The sequence below is a fragment of the Choloepus didactylus genome, chromosome 4, assembly GCF_015220235.1.
Source record: "Choloepus didactylus isolate mChoDid1 chromosome 4, mChoDid1.pri, whole genome shotgun sequence".
Taxonomy (NCBI): Eukaryota; Metazoa; Chordata; class Mammalia; order Pilosa; family Megalonychidae; genus Choloepus; species Choloepus didactylus.
Genome location: NC_051310.1, coordinates 190220231 through 190239461, shown reverse-complemented (window position 1 = coordinate 190239461; position 19231 = coordinate 190220231). Strand labels below are relative to the sequence as shown.

General features: G+C 37.0%; 1 long non-coding RNA gene across 1 annotated transcript; it reads left to right on the top strand.

Moving 5' to 3' along the window:
• The first annotated feature begins 312 nt into the window (after window positions 1–312).
• Window positions 313–18271, top strand: LOC119531740. The gene is made up of 4 exons (XR_005216400.1): window positions 313–416; window positions 713–879; window positions 17678–17748; window positions 18213–18271. It is a non-coding gene; the product is annotated as an uncharacterized LOC119531740 (long non-coding RNA).
• Window positions 18272–19231: the final 960 nt, after the last annotated feature.

Genomic DNA, 19231 nt, shown 5'->3' with positions numbered 1-19231 from the left:
GATCAAAATGTGGTGTGGGGTCCCAAATGAAATCATTTCAAATACAAAATGAGCAGTAAGGGAGATAAACTGACCTTTCATTATTCTTAAGAGTTTTATTGTTTCATGCTCTAAATCAAATAAATTTGAAAAATTAGTTACCACAGTGGTGCATTTTTAAGAATGAGTTTCATCCACAGGAGAAGAGTTTTGCAAGGAAACCCTTCTTTAAATTCAGCATCTAGTGCTATTATTTGTAGGCATTTTTAGTCTCTTAGGTTATTGTCTTAAATATTTCATGGCATTGAATGAACATTTTATCAATTCCTTTGTAGAACTTCCAGAACCAGGTAGAAATATTTGACAGAAACATGGCTCCCATAAGCACCTGACTTTATCAAGTGGAAGCTCTGTTGGAAAAGATTGAAAAGTAACCAGTGAGTAAACATGCAGGGATTGTGTGGGTAGCCAGCAGAGTGGATGGCAGTGCCTCTGGGAACAGGTGCTGACAGGGGCCACCTCTGGGGGTATCCACTTGTGGACACATCCTTCCCACACAGATGCATGGCATTTGTGTAGGTGTAAGGGTCTGAGGTGATGACAATTCTCAAACTTGTGTTGAAGGTGCTGAAACCCAGCATATATTAAAACTACCTTTATTTCTGGGTGGGTGTCAGTCCATGTTGGGCTTTGATTTTCCCCATGTGGTGGCTTTGTGTTCTCTTACATCTAGCATTTACTGTCAGAACTGGATGATGCTGGCCTCCAGGTAGAGAAGGTCCACAGCCAAGTCCTTGTTTTGATGAATGCCTGAGGGGGCTCCAGCAGGGAGTTGGTCAAACTCAAACTAGCTGAACTGAATAGACTTTGAGAAGTTTTCCCAGCATATCAAAGTGTCAAGTGAGTAATATTTTCATATAAAACTATTTTTCCTGTGTATATGTATGTAAATGATATGATGATACAACCATGTGCATCAAATTTTTAAAAATTAAAATGATTCTATCATGCTTTTCTTGAATGGAGCAATTTTTCTCATTTATTTGAGATTGTGCAGGTAATGAAGAGAAAAGGAATCAGTATTGAAGAGAATAACCCACTTGAGGAAAGGTTTCAAAGACTCAATCGAATGTTAAAATTGACTATGAAATGAGAATAATTCTCAAAGAAGGCATGAATTTTTTTGCCTTTCCAATGGGAGATTATAGTGCTTTAGCTGTCATTTTTAATAAAACTTTGTAGAGATATATTTACATTCCAGAAAATCATACAAAGAGTACAGTCAATGGTTCACAGTATCATACTGTGATGATACAAACATTTAGGCAGTCATCACCACAATCCAATTTTGAATGTTTTTATTACTTCATAAAACAATAAGAATAGAAACAAATTTAAAAAGAACACCCCAAATACCCTATACCCCTTATCCCCCATTTTATTGATATACATTGATTTTTTTTCTTACTCTTCTGTCCACACACTGGATAAAGGGAGTTTAAGGTTTTTGCAATTACAAAATCACATCTTAAATGCTATATACTTACACAATCATATTCAAGAATCAAATGTCCTGGATTACATTTAAACAGTTTCAGGTACTTCCTTCTAGCTATTCATACACTAAAAACTACAAAGGGATCTCTATATAATGCAAAAGAGTAAACTCCAGGATGACCTCTCATCACTGAAATTATATTCTGTCTCATTTCTCTTCCCCCTTTTGATCCAAGAATCCTTCCTCAAATCCACAGCACCAGGACCTGTCTCATCCCAGCAGTCATGTTCCACATTGCTAGGGAGACTTAGACCCTTGGGAGTCATGTCCCACATAGTGGGGAGGGCAGTGAGTTTACCTGTAGAGTTGGCTTACAGAGGTCACATCTGAGCAGTAAAAAGAAGTTCTCTTTTGACTTTTATGAAAGTTAGGCATAGTTATATGTAGGCATAGCTTCTCCTTTGCAGGAATCCATTTCGTAAGAGCAAGGCCCAAGATGAAGGGCATGTCCTGTTAAGTTGGTAGTCCCAATGCTTGTGAGAGGAACAGGAATTCTCCAGGTGGGGAAGTTTAATACTTCCACATTTTCCCCCAGTCACTCAAGGGGGGCTTTTCAAATACTTTTTTATTCTCTGCCTAAAGTGCTCTGGGATGTATCAGGGCATCACACTAAACTGTGCAAACCAATAAGATCTCATTCCCTATTCAAGGTCCCATGTAATTATAGTGTTCAAATAAAATGATCATACAAGTTAAATTAGATAGTGTGCTACAGAAAATAAGTTTTGCACCAAGCAAACATCTGTTCTTTTGGTCTCCTACAGAAGTTGACATTTTAAAACACTGCAAATATCATCCTATACATTTTAGTTTAATTAGCCTTAGCTCTATCCTGATCATCTTCATTCATGTTTCTAATTGAAGTCTGACTTATATTTCAGATTTTTTAATGGTGACTGTATGGGGTGATACTGACTTTCATAGCTGCATAAGTCTAGTTCTGAGTTCCAGGGAATGACCAAGTTATACACAAGGAGCCCAGCATTTCAGAATTTAGAAAAAAATATAAAAATCAGGAATAGATGTGACTGCTGTGAGTGTACAATCTAGGAAACTTTACCATTAGACTTCTCTTGATAACCTATCATCTTGAATTCAACTCTCAAGAGTACACATCATATTGTCCATCTTAGTGAAGCATTATAATATTAGTCATTTCATGTCTGGCTTATTTTACTCAACATACTGTTCTAAATGTTCATTCATCTAATTGCATGCCTCACAACTTCACTCCACCTTGCAGCTCTTCAGTATTCCATTATATACATACTCAACATTTCACCCTTCCATTTGATCAGCCAATGAACTTTTAGGCCACCATAATCCATTGGAGATTGTGAACACTGCTGCCATAATTACCAGTGTTTTTATGTCCTTTCATGTCCCTCTTTTTAGTTCTTCCAAGTATATACTTAATAACAGGGATACAGGATCATATAGAACCCTACACTTGGCCTTCTGTGGAACCATCACACTGCCCTCCAGATGGGCTGTAATATTGTTGTTCCCCTACCAACAGTGAATATGTTCACCCCCTTTTTCCACATATTGTCCAGCACTTGTATCTTTTTGTTTTTAAACAGTGTTATTCACACACCATACAGTCCATTCTGAGTGAACAGTCAATGGTTCTTTGTATAATCACAGAGTTATGCATTCACCATCACAACCTACATGAGGACTTTTTCCATTTCTTCCAGAAAGAGGAAAAAAATGAAGGGTAAACAAAAAAGTAAAATGAAAAGGAGAAGCAACAAAAAAACACCAAGAATCCAATACCTCTCCCTATAACCCACCTTACTGACAGTTACATTTTGTATATTTCCTTTGTCACATTTTGGAAGTATATTCAAATCTTACTATTAACTATAGATTCTACTTGCATTGATTGTGTTTTTCCATATATCATCTGATTTTTAACACCTTGCAATATTGTCATTCATTTGTTCCCCCTCACATAAAAACCTTCTTATATTTGTGCATTTAATCACCCTTATTATCCACTCTAGGTTTTGCTATGTTATACAGTCTCAATCCTTGTCTTCTGTCTTTCCTTCTGGTGTCATACATGCCACTGGTCTTTTCTTTCAACTCTTCTCACATTCAGCTTTGTTCAGTGAAGTTACAACATTGTGCTACCATTTACTGTTTTGTCTTTTTGGTTTTATACATCCTATCTTATTTTATTTTTACTTTTTCTCTCTGTCTTTCTACCTTGTGGATAATCTTTATTTCTACTCTATTCTCCAAACCTCTCTCTCTCATCTTTTCCTATCTGCCTGTAGTACTCACTTTAGTATTTCTGTAGAGCAGATCTCATGTTCACAATCTTTGTGTCTGTCTATCTGAAAATATGTTTAACTCTTTCTAATTTTTGAAGGACAGTTTTGCCAGATATAGAATCCTTGGTTGGCAGTTGGCAGTTTTTCCTCTTTCAGTATCTTGAATATATTGTACTACTGCCTTCTTGCCTCCATGATTTCTGCTGAGAAATCTACATATAGTCTTAATGAGCTTCCATTGTATGTGATGGATTCCTTTTCTGTTGCTGCTTTCAAAACTCTCTCTTTGTTTTTGACATTTGACAATTTGATTAGCAATGTCTTGAAGTAGGTGTATTCAGATCTGTTTGGGGTATTCTGTGCTTCTGGAATCTGTCATTTTATGTCTTTCATAAGAAATGGGAAATTTTAATTATTTCCTCTATTCTTTCTGCCTCTTTTCCTCTCTCTTTTCCTTCTTGGACACCCATGGCATTTATATTCATGGGCTTCATGTTGTCATTCAATTCCCTGAGACCCTGCTCAAGAGTTTTTTATTCTTTGCTCTAGCTGTTCTTTTATGTGTAGGATTTCAGATATCCTGTCCCATAGTTCACTAATCTTTTCTTCTGCTTCTTCACACCTGCTGTTGATAAACTCTATTGTGTTTTTCATCTCTTCTATTTTGCCTTTCATTCCCATAATTTCTGCTAATTGTTTTTACAAATTTTTTATTTCTTCCTTATGTTTGCCCAATGCCTTCTTTATATCCTTCATCACTTTTCCCATGTCTTCCCTCAATTTGTTGATTTGATTTTTAAGTTGATATAATATGTTTGTTTAAACATGTTTGTTGTTTAATGTCCTCTAACTCCTTTGAAGTGTTAGTTTGTTCCTTTGACTGGGTCATGTCTTAGATTATCCTAGTATGACGCATAATTTTATTTTTTGACATCTAGGCATCCAGTTTCCTTCATTTGTTTATTTTATAGGTTGTTTTCACTATTTTACCTAGGGTTTACTTGTTGGTTGGCTTTGTTCTCTATCTGTTCTTTTGTATTCAGGTCAACTTTTTCTAGACCTCTAGCATAGCTTCTGTTTAACTTATAATTTTTCAGCTGTTATTGTGATACTTGTCCTGCCTAGATTGAACCTTTTTTTAAGGAGGGTCTACTGAGATATAATCAACCCCACACAGATTTTCCCAGACCAGTCAGAGCCAGGTTTCATGAAGAGGGTGTATTCAGGATCAAGTTTCCTTGAGGATGAGACTCAACATATTGTCAGACTTTCCTATGAGGGATCTAGAATCTGTGAATTTCATAGGTTGCCCAGCAGGTGTTGCTTGTCATACCACAGCCCCTCACCAGCATAAAAGGTGTGGTGCCTTTAATTTCCTTGCCAGGGAATGAGGGTGAGTCAGAAGCCAAGCTTAAGCTGTTTCTCTTTCTTTTTTTCCCCAGCCCCTTGGTCTGAATTCTATGAAGGAGACCACCACCTTAGCTGGGCCCCCCAACCCCCTTTTCTTGGGGAAGATATGCCCTTCAAGGAATTATCTCCTTCACTTGACTCCTTACTTTGTCTGTCAAAGCTATCTTAACTCCACTCTTGCCTGGGTCAGCACTGATAATTGAAAAGACCTGTGGCTTTCTTTAAAGAGGTACTTAGAATAGTTTAAAAAATGAGAGCAAGAAAAAAATCCCCTGTTCAGAACCAATCTGTAGACCCCCAGTTTTGTGTCAACAGCATGGGTTGGTACCCAGCTCTGTGTACCCCCTTTCCTTAGGGCATAGCCCTTTCCCAGTATTCTGAACTTGGCCAACTCCAAAATCATCTATTTTTGTTTTTTTCCATCAGCCCCACCTCCTCTATGCTGAAAGAGACTTCAGGCTTCCTTTCTTGATTGCTCTGGGTTTATCTGTGCTCACCCTGGGTTTATCTTTGCTTGAAGCTTGTAACAGTAGTCCAAGTGTGTTAATTAAAACATGAGTGAAGCTTGGTTGACCTACCTTCTCTTACTCCTAGTAGAAACTGCTTCTTTTCCACAGAGAAGTGTTTCAACTCAGCCTGCCATGCCAGTGGAGGAGGGGTGCCAGCCAATGCCTTTTGGAGGGGATTTACTGATGGTTCTGTGTTGTGTTTCAACTTTCACCCCTTCCAGACTTGTGTATGATGTGTGTCTGGTCACAGATGTCCCTCAAAGGGTTGTTCCAGACTATTTACTAGTTCTTCCTGGTGTTTACTGGATGCTGTAGAGGACTAAATAAATTCCACACCTCCCTGTGCTGCCATTTTGCTCCATCCATCTCCCTCACTTTTGAAAGAGAGCTTTGCTGGACAGGGAATACTTGGCTGGTAATTTTTCTCTCTCAGTGTATTACATATATCATATCACTGACTTCTTGATTAAGTGTTCTCTGATGCAAAATCAGCACTTAGTCTTATTTGCCTTGCCTTGTAGATGGAGAATCACTATTTTCTTGCTGTTTGAGAATTTTCTCCTTATTTGGCATTTCAGAGTCTGATTACTATTTGTCTTGGAGAGGGTGTGTTCAGATTCATTCTGTTTTGAGTATGTTGAGGTTCTTGGATTTGCACATTTATGTTTCTCATTAGGTTTGGGAAAATTTCAGCCATTATTTCCTTGACTATTCTTCCCAGCACTTTTCCCTTCCCTTCTCCTGAGACACACATGATTTGTATGTTTGTGTGCTTCATATTGTCAGTCATTTTCCTGAGGCCCTGGTCATTTTTGTCCAATTTTATTCATCTTATCTCTAGTTTGTTTGAATTTGATTACTCTATCTTCTAACTCACTGATCCTGTCTTCTGCCTTTTCAGATATGGTATTGTGTGTCTCTAGTATGCTTTAATTTCATCTACAGTGTCTCTCATTTCTATGACATAGGTTTCTTTTTATTTATTTTTTTAAATTGTACTTTATTCTCTGCAATGTCTTCTTATTAACCTTTATCTCCTTATGCATATTTTCCTTCATCTCTTTAAATTGATTGAAGAGTTTTTTGAAAACCTTTGCTTGCTTTTTCCAAATTCTGCATCTCCTCTGATGTTTTATTTTTTCCCTTGACTGGGTGTCATCTTTGCTTGTTTTAGTATGTATTATGAATTTTTGCTGATACTTGGACATTTGATTATCTTCCTGAGTCTGTTTTGAAGGTTGGTTTCTCTCTCTTGTCTAGGGTTTAGTTACTGCCTGTGTTTGTATAGGACATCCTTTGCCAGTGGGAGCATCAGTATTTCCCAGCCAAAACAATGCTGTGTATCCATTCAGTGGGTCTGAGAAAGGGACTGGAGAGGCTCTGAAAAGCTCTGCTTTTCCCCCTCCATGTTCTGGCCAGCCCAGTAGATGGCACTCTTCAGTTATTCATCCTGAAAATGTGTTTACCTCATGGAACCCAGCAGCAGCTGACCCAGAGGAGCTGAATTGTCCTGTGCTCTCACTTCACTGGCCAATCTCTGCCTCAGTATTGGGCTGTGTATGCCTCTGTATTTGGGACAAAGGACTTCTGCAGCCTGCCCAGTCTACAGCAACCCCCTAGGCAAGAATCATGCCTCTAGCTGCTTTCCTCAAGGGTGGGGGATGGGCACCAGGAGCCATGGCCACTTTCAGGGTCTGCCTATGTTCTTTCAGACCCTTCTTCCCACACTGACCTGGGCCTTGAAATTTATTCCCCAGTCTCCCAGGTTGCAAAGAGTTGATTCAGTCTGTTTCTGTGTGGTTCCTTGCTGCTTTGGGAAAGTAGTAGATTCTGCTATTCCCTCCCTAATCTTTCCTTTTGAAAGCTCCTTCTGGTACCCCCCTTATAAAAAATGCATTTTATTGTGAACTTTAACATATATACATAACTGTGATAACTTTCAAAGTGAGATTTAACAAGTGGTTAGAAAGCAAATTTCAAAGAATGTTATGGGCTACAATTCCACAATTTCAGTTATTTCTATTATTGCAAAATGTAACATACAGAAATGCATTAATTTTCAAAGTACCCTTCAATCAGTGTTTATATAACTAATTTCAAAAAAATTTATGGTCTATATCTCCACAGTTTCTGTTCTTTCCTTATTGTGAAATATAGGATATATAGAGAAAGGTGCTAACTTTTCAAAGCACAATTCAGTAAATATCTATACAGCAAATTTCAAAGAACATTATAGGTTACAGTTCCACCATTTCAGTTATTTCCTTCTCACTATTCTAATATATTTATAAAAGTTTCAGTATTCATAATGCTTTCTTAAATCCTATCTTGTCTGTTGCCATCACTTCCTCTCATTTAATCACTTTCTAAATTTTTAAGGGTGTTTAAGCAGTGAGCACTCTAACTTGTTCATATTGAAAAGGGGTGTTGACACTATGGGGAATGCATCTCATTTTTATTCTTAAAGAAGCTGTTGCCTCTGGGATTTAGGACTTGTCTGGCATAGGAACACTCTGTTGAATTTAAATATCTGAGAGACAAATCTTAGTGAATGAATCTCTTATAGACTATCAAATAAGGATCTAGGTGTTTTGGAACTGCTGTTGGTAAAGCCATGGCATACTGTGACCATTTGGGATACCTAGCTGGAGCTTGCCCAAGAGAAACCTCCAAGATAACCTCAGGACTCTAATTGAGATCTCTTAGCAACTGTAACCTTATTTTGTTACCATTATTTTCCTCCTTTTGGTCACATAGATATTTTCAATGCCTTGCTTCCAGGGCCAGGATCATCCCTGCAGTTGTGTCCCATGTTGCCAGGGAGATTAATCCCCCTGGGAGCCATGCCAATTGTAGAGGGAGGTTAATGAATTTATTTGCCAAGTTGGGCTTAGAGAGAGAAAGGCTACATCTGAGCAGCAAAAGAGGTTCTCTGGAGGTGCCTCTTAGGCATAATTATCTGAAGGCTTAGCCTCCCATGTACAGCACTAAATTTTACAAGAGCAAGCCTCAAGATTGAAGGCCTGATTTATAAAGGAGTGGGTTCCTAATTCACATAACATATATTCTGTCCCAAGATAAATGGTTTCTCACATTATATTCACTTAATTGTACAATAATCATCACTCTCAATTTTCAAAAATTGTCATACATACAGCATTGAAGACTTTTTGTCAGCTGCTAGTTATTTATCCCTATTATTCGTGTAGTGTTGGTAAGATACTCTTATTAAATATAGTCTATAATATGTAATGGGTAGTTTTCCCATTTATCATTGTGTTGTTAACTCTTTGTTCCAGTGTCATACCTTATAAGTATATCATGCTAATGGTTATTTATGTTTGTAGTGTTACTCTGTGGGTTACATGCCTTCAAACAACCACTTTCACATATGTTCCCCTTCACTGCAGCACTAATACTTATTATCCTATTAAAGAATGATAATCACACCTGTCCATTCCTATACCATGAAGTTCACCCTCTTTATCATATCTGTACATGTTAGATTATCATTCTCCCTTCACTCACTTCTGTCTATCTCTAGGTCCTCTATATTCTACATTATAAGACATTTATTTTACATTGTTCACAGAGTTCACATTAGTGATAACATACAATATCTCTTCTTTTGTGTCTGTGGTATAATTTTTTTAAATGCAATTTTATTGAGATATACTCACACACCATTCACACAATCTGAAGTTTACAGTCACTGGCTCACAATAACATCACATAGTTATAAATACATCCCCATGACCACTTTTAGAATCATTTCAACACAAGAAAAGAAATAAAAAGAAAAAAGACAAAATTTACACTTTTGCTTCTTTCTAGAGTTGTTTAGCTTTAGCACTTCTATATTGTAGTTGATATGAGCAAATAGCTGATATAGATTCACAATTTTTTGTCTGACTTTGAGGTAAGAGTCAAGCTTCCTGCTTTTCCATGTGAATATCCACTAGTCTCAACATCATTTGTTGAAAAGTCTCTTTCCTCCATTGAATGGTCTTAGTACACTTGTCATAAATTAATTTATAGATGTATTGAATTATTTATGAATTTTCAGTTCTATTCTATTGATATATATGTCAATCATATGTCAGTACCATAGGTTTTTATTTATTTTTTATTGAAATTATTCACATACCATACAATTAGCCAAAGATCCAAAGTGTACAATTACCCAAGGTACCATCATATAGCTATGCATCCAACACCACAAATAAATTTTTTTCAATTTTTAGAACATTTTCATTACTACAGAAAAGAAATACAAAAAAAGAAAACTCAAGTCATCTAACCACCCCCCCTCCATTATTGATTCATAGTTTTGGTATAGTACATTTGTTAATGTTGATGAAAGAATGTTAAAATACTACTAACTGTAGTATATAGTTTGCAATATGTGTATATATTTTTCTTGTATGATCCTCTATTAACTTCTAGTTATAGTGTCATACATTTCTTCTAGTTCATGAGAGAGATTTCTAATATTTGTACAGTTAGTCATGGACATTGTGCACCACAAGATTCACTGTTTTATTCATTTCCATCATTTTACCTCCAACTTTCCTTCTGGTGACATACATGACTCTGAGCATCCCCTTTCCACCACCTTCACACACCATGGAGCACTGTTAGTTATTCTCACAACATGCTACCATCACCTCTGTCCATTTCCAAATGTTTCCGTTCAACCTGGATGAACATTCTGTTCATAATAAGCAGGCATTCCCCAATTCTTACCTTATTCTATATCCTGGTAACTTACATTTCAAGTCTATGAGTTTACATATTATAATTAGTTCCTATCAGTGAGACCCTGCAATATTTGTCCTTATGTGTCTGACATTTCACTCAATATAGTGAAATATTCATCAACTCATTTTTTAAAGATGGTTTTGTTCACAAACCGTACATTCCATCCTAAATAATCATTGGTTCTCTGTATAGTAACATATTTATGTATTCAGCACCATCACCACTATCTACATAAAGACATTTCCATTTCTTCCACAAAGAAGGAGGAAGAATCAAAGAAGATATAGGGACAAAAAAGAAGAAAGAGAGAGAAAAGAAAAGAAAAACATGAAAGCTAGTAAACAACAAAAGGAAAGATAGCACTAAACTAAAGTAGAGTCAGATAACATCACCAATGCCAGGAGTCCCATACACTTACCCTGTATCTGCCTCCCCCCATATGCATTTATATTTGGTCTATTGCCTTTGTTATATTAAAGGAAGCATAATACAATGTTTCTGTTAATTATGTTCTCTAGTTTGCATTGATTCTATTTCCCTCCAATCCCACCCTATTTTTAACACCTTGCAATGTTGATATTAATTTGTTCTACCTCACATAAAAAACATATTTATACCTTTCATTGCAATCATTGAGAACCCTAGGTTTCACTGAGTATACAGTCCCAGTCTTTATCTTTCATCTTTCATTCTGGTGTCCAACATGGTCCTAACCTTCTTCTTTCAACCATGCTCACAGTCATCTTTTTTCTGTGTACTTACATTGCTGAACTATTTTCCAATGTTGTTTCCAAACCTCTCACTCCTGTCATTTCCTGTCTCCAGTACTTCCTTTAGTGTTTCCTGCAGAGCAGGTATCTTGTTCACAAACTCTGTCATTGTCTGTCAGAGAATACCTTAAGCTCTCCCTTATGTTTGATTGACAGTTTTGCTGGATATAGTATTCTTGCTTGTTGGCTTTTCTCTTTCAGTAGACCCCACTTCCTTCTTCTCTCCATGGTTTCTATTGAGAAATCTGCATATAGTGTTACCAAGCTTCCTTTGCATGTGACAGATTGCTTTTCTCTTGCTGCTTTCAGTATTCTCTGTTTTTTTTTTGTTGTTGTTGGTTTTTTTTTTTTTTTTTTGATGTTTGATAATCTGTTTATTAAGTGTCTTGGCCTAGGCCTTTCAGATCTATTCTACTTGGGGTATGCTGTGCTTCTTGGATCTGTAATTTTATGTCTTTCATAAGAGATGGGAATTTTTCATTAATTATTTCCTCTATTATTGCTTCTGCCCCTTTTCCCTTCTCTTCTCCTTGTGGGACACCCATGGCATGTACATTCCTGCATTTCATTTTGTCCTTAAGTTCCTGGAGACATTGCTCATACTTTTCCAGTCTTTTCTCTATCTGTTCTTTTGTATATAGGCTTTCAGGTGCCTTGTCCTCCAGTTCTTGAGTGTTTTTTTCTGCTTCTTGAGATCTAACATTGTGTTTCCATTATATCTTTCATCCCTTGTGTTGTGCCTTTCATTTCCATAGATTCTGCCAGTTGTTTTTCTTGAACTTTCAATTTCTACTTTATGTAAACCCAGTGTTTTCATTATACACTTCATCCCTTTTGCCATATCTTCCCTGAACTTTTTGAATTGGTTTCGTATTAGTTGTTTAAATTATTGTATCTAAGGTGAAGTTTAAATTTTTCCTTTGACTGTGCCATAACTTCATTATTCTTAGTGTAGATTGTAGTTTTCTGTTGTCTAGGCATCTGGTTTCCTTGGTTACCCCAATCAGGTTTTCCCAGACCAGAATGGGCTCAGGTCTTGGAAGGAGGGAATAGCATCTGGTTTCCCTGAGGCTGTCTTAGAAGACTGGTACACCCTGTGAGGCCTCAAGTCACTTTGCTTTTCTGCCCAGCAAATGGTGCCTGTCATCTGTAGCTCCAGACTGCTGTAAGGACATGAGGCCTGTGGCTTTTTTTCCCCAGGTTCTGGGGTCTGGTTCTGAATGGAAGGTGGGTAGTAAAGCTTGGCATCACCTTCTTCCTCTTGGGGAATGTGCACCCACTGGGGAGTGGTCATTAGCATTTGAATAATTTCTGCCTGTGCTATCCCCACCCTTGTCTGGGTCAGAAAAATGGGAACTGAAAATGGCTGAGGCTTTCTCCACAGAGCCAAAAAAGGGACTGAAATCCCCCTTCAGGGACAGTCCATAGCCACCCTCTGGCTCTCCAAGGTCAGTTATCACCAAAAGCCTCTTTCTGCCTGTTGGGGATTTGTGTCTTGTATTGAGCAGTCCATGTTTGTTAATTAAACCCACATTTGGAGCTCAGCTGAGCTATATTCACTTGCTGGCAGAGTGCAGCTCTTTAGCACCATGAGGCTTTGCAGTTTGGGCCATAGGGGGAGGGGCTCCTGGCTTGAATCTGTAGGTTTTACTTACATATTACATGGTGCTATCTCAGGCATTCCTCCCAATTCAGGTTGGTGTATGATGTGCGTACAGTCATGTTTGTACCCCTGAAGTTATTCCAGATTATTTACTAGTTGTGTCTGGTTGTTTGTTAGTTGTTCCAGGGGGACAAACTATTCTTTTCCTCTCTATGCTGCCATATCATATTGTTTTTGTAGTTGGAATTTGTAGTAAATTTCAATATTGGGTGGTTGGAGTTTTCTTCTCTAGGATTATTTTGGCTATCTGGAATTTCTTGCAATTTTATAGGAATTCAGGATCAAAATTTCTGCCAAAAAGGTCCTGAGAATTTAGATGGGGCTTTCATTTTGTGGTGTTTGGTACTATATGTACCCACCCCTCACCCACAACTCCCCAAATTCTTAAATTTTATTTATTCCTATGGTGTAAATTTATTGAAGTCATACCTTTTGATGAAATTACTTCAGCTAAGGTTTGACCAAATTCACTTAGGATGGGTCTTAGTCATATTACTGGGGTCCTTTATAAACATAATGGAATTCAGATGGAGAGAGAGATAGCCACAGGAAGCAAGTGGCTGATATGCACATCTGTTAGCATAGTCTTCAAATTCATCATGATTCCTTCCTAAGAATACATTTATATAGCTGTACTCCTTGGTAAAAAAAAATGATTATAATGGTATGTCTTTTTTTAAGTTGGTATAATTGGCAAATCACTTACATACAATAAAATTTAGATGTTTTAGGTTTATACTTTAAGAGTTTAGTGCCAAATATGGAAAAGAGACAGTCATTGCAAATTTAATCTAATTTTTTTAGTTAGGTACAATGTAATTATTATTTCTTTTATGGGACTGGGTTTTTGTGGCTCAGATAATTTTATCTAGGTAGTCTAATAAATGTTTTTGTGCTATGCTTCATGCCATCACTATTTTCCTAAGAAATAATTTCCCTCCTACAAGAATATATAAATATTTATCTTGCATATTTTCATTTTTACATTTAAACTGCAACTGACCTAGACATTTTGGTAGATGGTATGAAGTGGGAACATATTTTTCATATTATGGCCATTTCTTCAAATAATTTTTATTGAATAATTATACTTCTCTACAGCTATTTTTATTACATATCAAATACATGCAGTTGACTCAGTTTGGGAGTGTTCATTGATCTATTCACTAAATGTGTGCCACAGCCACAGCCACATGTGTGTCATAGGGACACTGCCTGAAGATCTGGAATTGTCTTGAAGACATAGCTGTTATCCAGGCCCTATGGAGACTCTGGGAAAAAGGCCTCCTGTGATGGTGAAAGCATGGAATAGATCTGAAGGAAACTCAAAGTCTACAAGAGAACCTTGCATTCTGGGCAGGGAAATTCTTAAATCTGGAACTGGAGCAGTAGAGACATGGTACCACCTGTGGAGCTCTTCTCTGTGCTCATTTCTGAGTCAAAAACTGAGAAGGGAAAAAGACATGTGGCCTCTGTCATCACAGGGCTTCAAGGCTACAGGGAAAATCACTATACAAACCTATGCTCCTATGCCATAGGCAGCATCTCCTGCCTCACAGATTTTCAAGTGGCATCCTCCTACTGAGTATTTTTTAAACTGCTCCATGCATGTTGTGGGTTGAAACCATGTTTGCAAGTTCTTTTGGCTTACCTCCAATTGAGAGGCAGGGCTTAGGCTCCTCCCTTTTAAGCAGGGCTGACACTAGTTGTCACTTGTCACTCACAGAATGCCATGGAAGCAAGGGGCTGTAACATCCATGGTTATGTTGACAAGGCCAGGAAACTCCACCTGGTTCATGTGGGTCACTCATCAGGGAGACCTCAGTCACCAGGGAAGGATCTGAATGCCCTGAGGCTGCCCTGCTGCCAGGAATCCCTGGTGACATGGCAATTGCTCATGTAGGTCTTCCAGGCAGAACTTCAACCCACAGACATTTGAGTGACATCAATCCACAGGATTAAAAACTCTGGCTGTAGAAAATTCCTCAGCCAGGGAGTTTTCTCTGCTGAAGTCCAGACTTCATAAAGAAGAAATGGCCACCCTACTGGGCTCTGTTGTATTCTTACATGAGCAAAGTAAAATGGTTATTTTACACTACTGTTTTATAGAGTAAGGTTCTGTCTAGTAATAGCAACAAGCATAATTCACTTGTATTCAAGTGAAAATTTACAAAGAATGCATATGAAAATTTGAATTTCCTTCCTTCCTTTTTCTGCAGCTATCCAGGTCTGCCTCTGGAAATAGAAACCCTTACATTAATGCATAACCATCCAGATATATTAATTGAAAATTCCCATTGCATCAAAAACATGAAAGTCAATTTTATAATGATTTCCCTATATGTACTCATTTATTTTTCACTTACTGTAGTCATAGGTGGCAGGAGGAGGGAAAGTGCTCATCTTTATCCAACTTTTCTCCAAAAAGTGAGAATCTTGTACTGCTTGCCTTTCAAATGCTACTCCTTCACTAGGATGGTTATATTATCTTACATATTTCTAGTCATTTTTTCATTTTCTTTCCCAGTTTGACATTCATCTGTGAAACAGGTTTCCAGTTTTGCTGTGTTTTAACAATACATTTATAATTTTTGTCAAGCCAGGTATCTTTGAAGTTTGTTTAGAAAAATAAGGTATTACTGGTTCTTTGACATCCATTCAACCAAATCCCTGAGATGGGTAAATCATGGGAGAAAATTACAGCAGCTGTAATAATGCAGTTTTTATACAAGTTCAATTAATTATTTGGTTTATTGATTCTAACAGTTTGAGAAGAATCAGCAGTGATGATCATTTGAAGAGTAGCATTTTATACAATAAGGGTTATCTACTTGGTTTTACACATGGGATCTCCTCTTCATTCTAAAATTTTCACTTCTAGCTTATATTTTGGGACAGATCATATCCCTTCATAGAGCTAGTTTTCATAGAGAGATGTTTAAGAATTTGTGTGATTGGATGTCAATATATGAGACCACAACCACAATCCTGCATTTATATTAGCTGTACATTTTCACCCATCTTGTTCATCCACAACAGGAATGCTCTGGTGAAAATATAGTGATTTGTTTTCTTAATTACTTAGTTAAAAGCCAGCCATTAAACTGCCCAACAAGATGCATTGCTTAGTGAATTCACAGTGAGAGAAAGCCAGGTATATAGACTTAGTTGCAGGAAGGGGAAAACTAGGTAATATGCAGAGATGATCAGAGAAGGATATATATAATTTGATGATTCTTAGAGAATAATACCTTTTAAACTGTATTTATATTAAAATGCTGATTTTATTTAATATTGAAAAAGTTTTAATTATTTCTTCTAGAAATGTTTGGTGACTAAGGAATTATAAAATTTGGTAAAGTGTGGTATTACAAATGAAATGAAACCTCTATATATTCTGAGTATGTCAGCTTTGTTCTTCATTCTGCAATCTCACTATTTACTATATATGGTGGGAGAGCATGTCACTTTCTTTCAGATAACTTATTATCAAATACAAAAAATAATGTGTGGGTACAGGATTCAGTTTTTAAAACAAAACATTCTTAATTGACATGTATCCATGTAAAAAAAAAAACCTCATGTCTAGAAAGTAGCTGTTGGACCTTGCATTGTGGAGAACACATGCACTCTGAAAATTCTGTCATGAACCATCACCATGGTTATCAGATGATGCACATATGGTTCATGGTTCTGTAACTCTGTGGAGAGAGATTCAAATTAAGTGGCAGGACGAGAAGCTCTCTGCTTCAGTCCAGAGATGGGAAATCTCAATTGCTGCTCAAAAGGTATGTTCATATTGAACTGCTTAATTAATTCATTGCCCCCAAATCACTAAGAAAACTCTTCTAAAGTTGTTTCTCATCTTTTTATCAATTTCTCCTCTAAAGTTTGTAACAGTTTTAAATATACTTTATAATTTTATTTTACTACTTGTTTATATTTTATTTTTACTAACAAGCTGATGGCTATTAAAATTAGTTTCCATTTAGAAAAATTTAGTTTTTCTTATGATGTTCTGCACCCCTCACTGCCTCCACAATCGTTATTCATCCAGGAGAATATATTGATATCTATTTTACTGTTCTGTACTCATGAAGGTCATAGCAAATTATTAATTTCAGAAATTTGGAGTGAACTGTATAGGTTGAGATGAGTAGGAATGTATTTCACACAATGAAGGCTTCCTATCTTTGTCTTATGCCTTCCTGCTACTTTTCAAGTTGAAATGTGTATTATTTTAGTATAGTGGGTGCCTGTTGCTTCCATTCTTATAACTAGGATTCCAGAGCATCTTAAGAATGTGTATGTCTAATTTATGAGCCCAAACCTTTCATATTTGGTGGTTACCCCAACACACATTTTATAGCTATAACTGCATACTTTCACCCAACCCATTCATCTCCCTAAAGACAAGTATGGTGAAAAGAGAGAAACTTTTTTCCATTTAACCAAAGAGTGTCCATATTTCAGCAAATAACTAGATAGAAATATAGTTCAATGAACTTATAGGGGGTGATAAATAACCAAATACATTGACAGTTATTTACATACACAGGAAAATAGGGAATGTACATAGATGTGAAGGGTAATAAAATTTATTAATGGCCCAGGAACATCTCAATTCATGAATATTAACCAATAACATTCATAAACAGTGGTCTTTTATCCTAGTCAACTCATTTTCCCTAGAAATTCATGAGCCACACGAGCAGTATACTGAAGGTTCTTCTGTATCTTCTCAGCTCCCCCAGGGAAACTGTAAGAGGACATTTCTCATGTCAAAGCAGATGAAGAGGACCCAACAAACATCAAGGTAAGGTTGTCCTTTTTGTTTGAAATAAATGTATTTATTTCTTGGTTTATTTTATAATCAGGTTCAGATTTGAAAATTTATCATGTAGATTATACAATTTAGGGACTTTCTATTTGGCAAGGGGTGGGTAGAATATTTGACCAACTGTCAACTTGTTCTAGAAGGTCTCTCAATCTTGGTAGCATCAGATTGGAAACTATATTGTAGAGGGACTTTCCTTAAGTGGGATTCTTTTATTCTTTGGATAAATAATTTTGTGCTTGCTTGATAAAGTGGACTTGACCAAAAAATCCTTTCAGAAAGTTTGTGCCTTTTCTGTAGATGCCTTCTCCTCTTGTTTTTGTGTTCTTTGACTCAACTGTGGTTTCCCATTTGGTATTCTAGGCAACTAAGAGAGCAAAATCCTAAGCCACAAGTATACAGCATGATCTGATGTTCACAGTGTTTCTTTTTCTTCATTGCAGGTGACCTCAAGAACAAGAGAAACAAGGGTGTATTCTGGAATTACTCACTGGCTAAGGAAAGAAACCTACATGAGTATGGTGAGCTTTCTTTACTAGCTTTAGAGTGGAGAGCCACAGTGATTCCCAATTTCATGTGGCAGTAAGAATGTGCTGTGTGGTGAGAGAAACTGATTTCCAGGTTAAGAACTGTATCCCTGTTTCTACAGTCCGTGGAAAGAGCTAGGTTCTCCATGGATGGTGTGAAGTAGCATAAATTGCATTTCAGAGGTGTCAGTGGGTAAGTCATTGTGGTCTGATTGTGAATGTATATGTGTGTATTCACAAGTGCTTGTATGTATTTATACTTTATGTAGGACTCATTTACCACAGGACAATTGCCAGTGTCAATGATGACAAGAAAATAATCCCATCTGAGCACAGCACAGTTTATGTATAATAGCTCATTCAATCCTTAGAGGTATATGAGGTGGGATTGTTTACTATACATATGACTCAGATGGAGTAATGGAGGAATAGAGATAAGTATCCCAATCTCATGTGCTTCTGTGTGGAAGAGATAAAGTGTGTACCCAACCATGTGAGACCAGTGTTGATACTCTGACCTGCACTTAAAACTCAGCCATAGGAATATTAGACATTGTACAATGGCTGTGTAGTCTCTATGCATGTGCCTGAAATTTCCCAAACCAGCAGTGTTCCCAAACAGTGCCTATCCTTAGGAGGTAACCTCAGTAGTCACATCATCCAGGACACCTATCAGTCCATCTCACTGCTACTTTTACATGCTTTTGTGAGCCACAGACCTCAGGGTTCAAAGTCAACAATTTGGACAAGAAAGTCAAAATCTGATAGAGAAATTCTGATAGATTACCTGGGCAATATCTGATTAGAATTGGGGTAAAATTTAATGTATTGTATTTCATTATTACCATGTGCTCTAGAAATACTCCTGTCTTGCAAGCTGCCTGTGTTATGTAGAGTGACAATAAGAACTCAAAATCCACTTAGGGTTCTGGCCT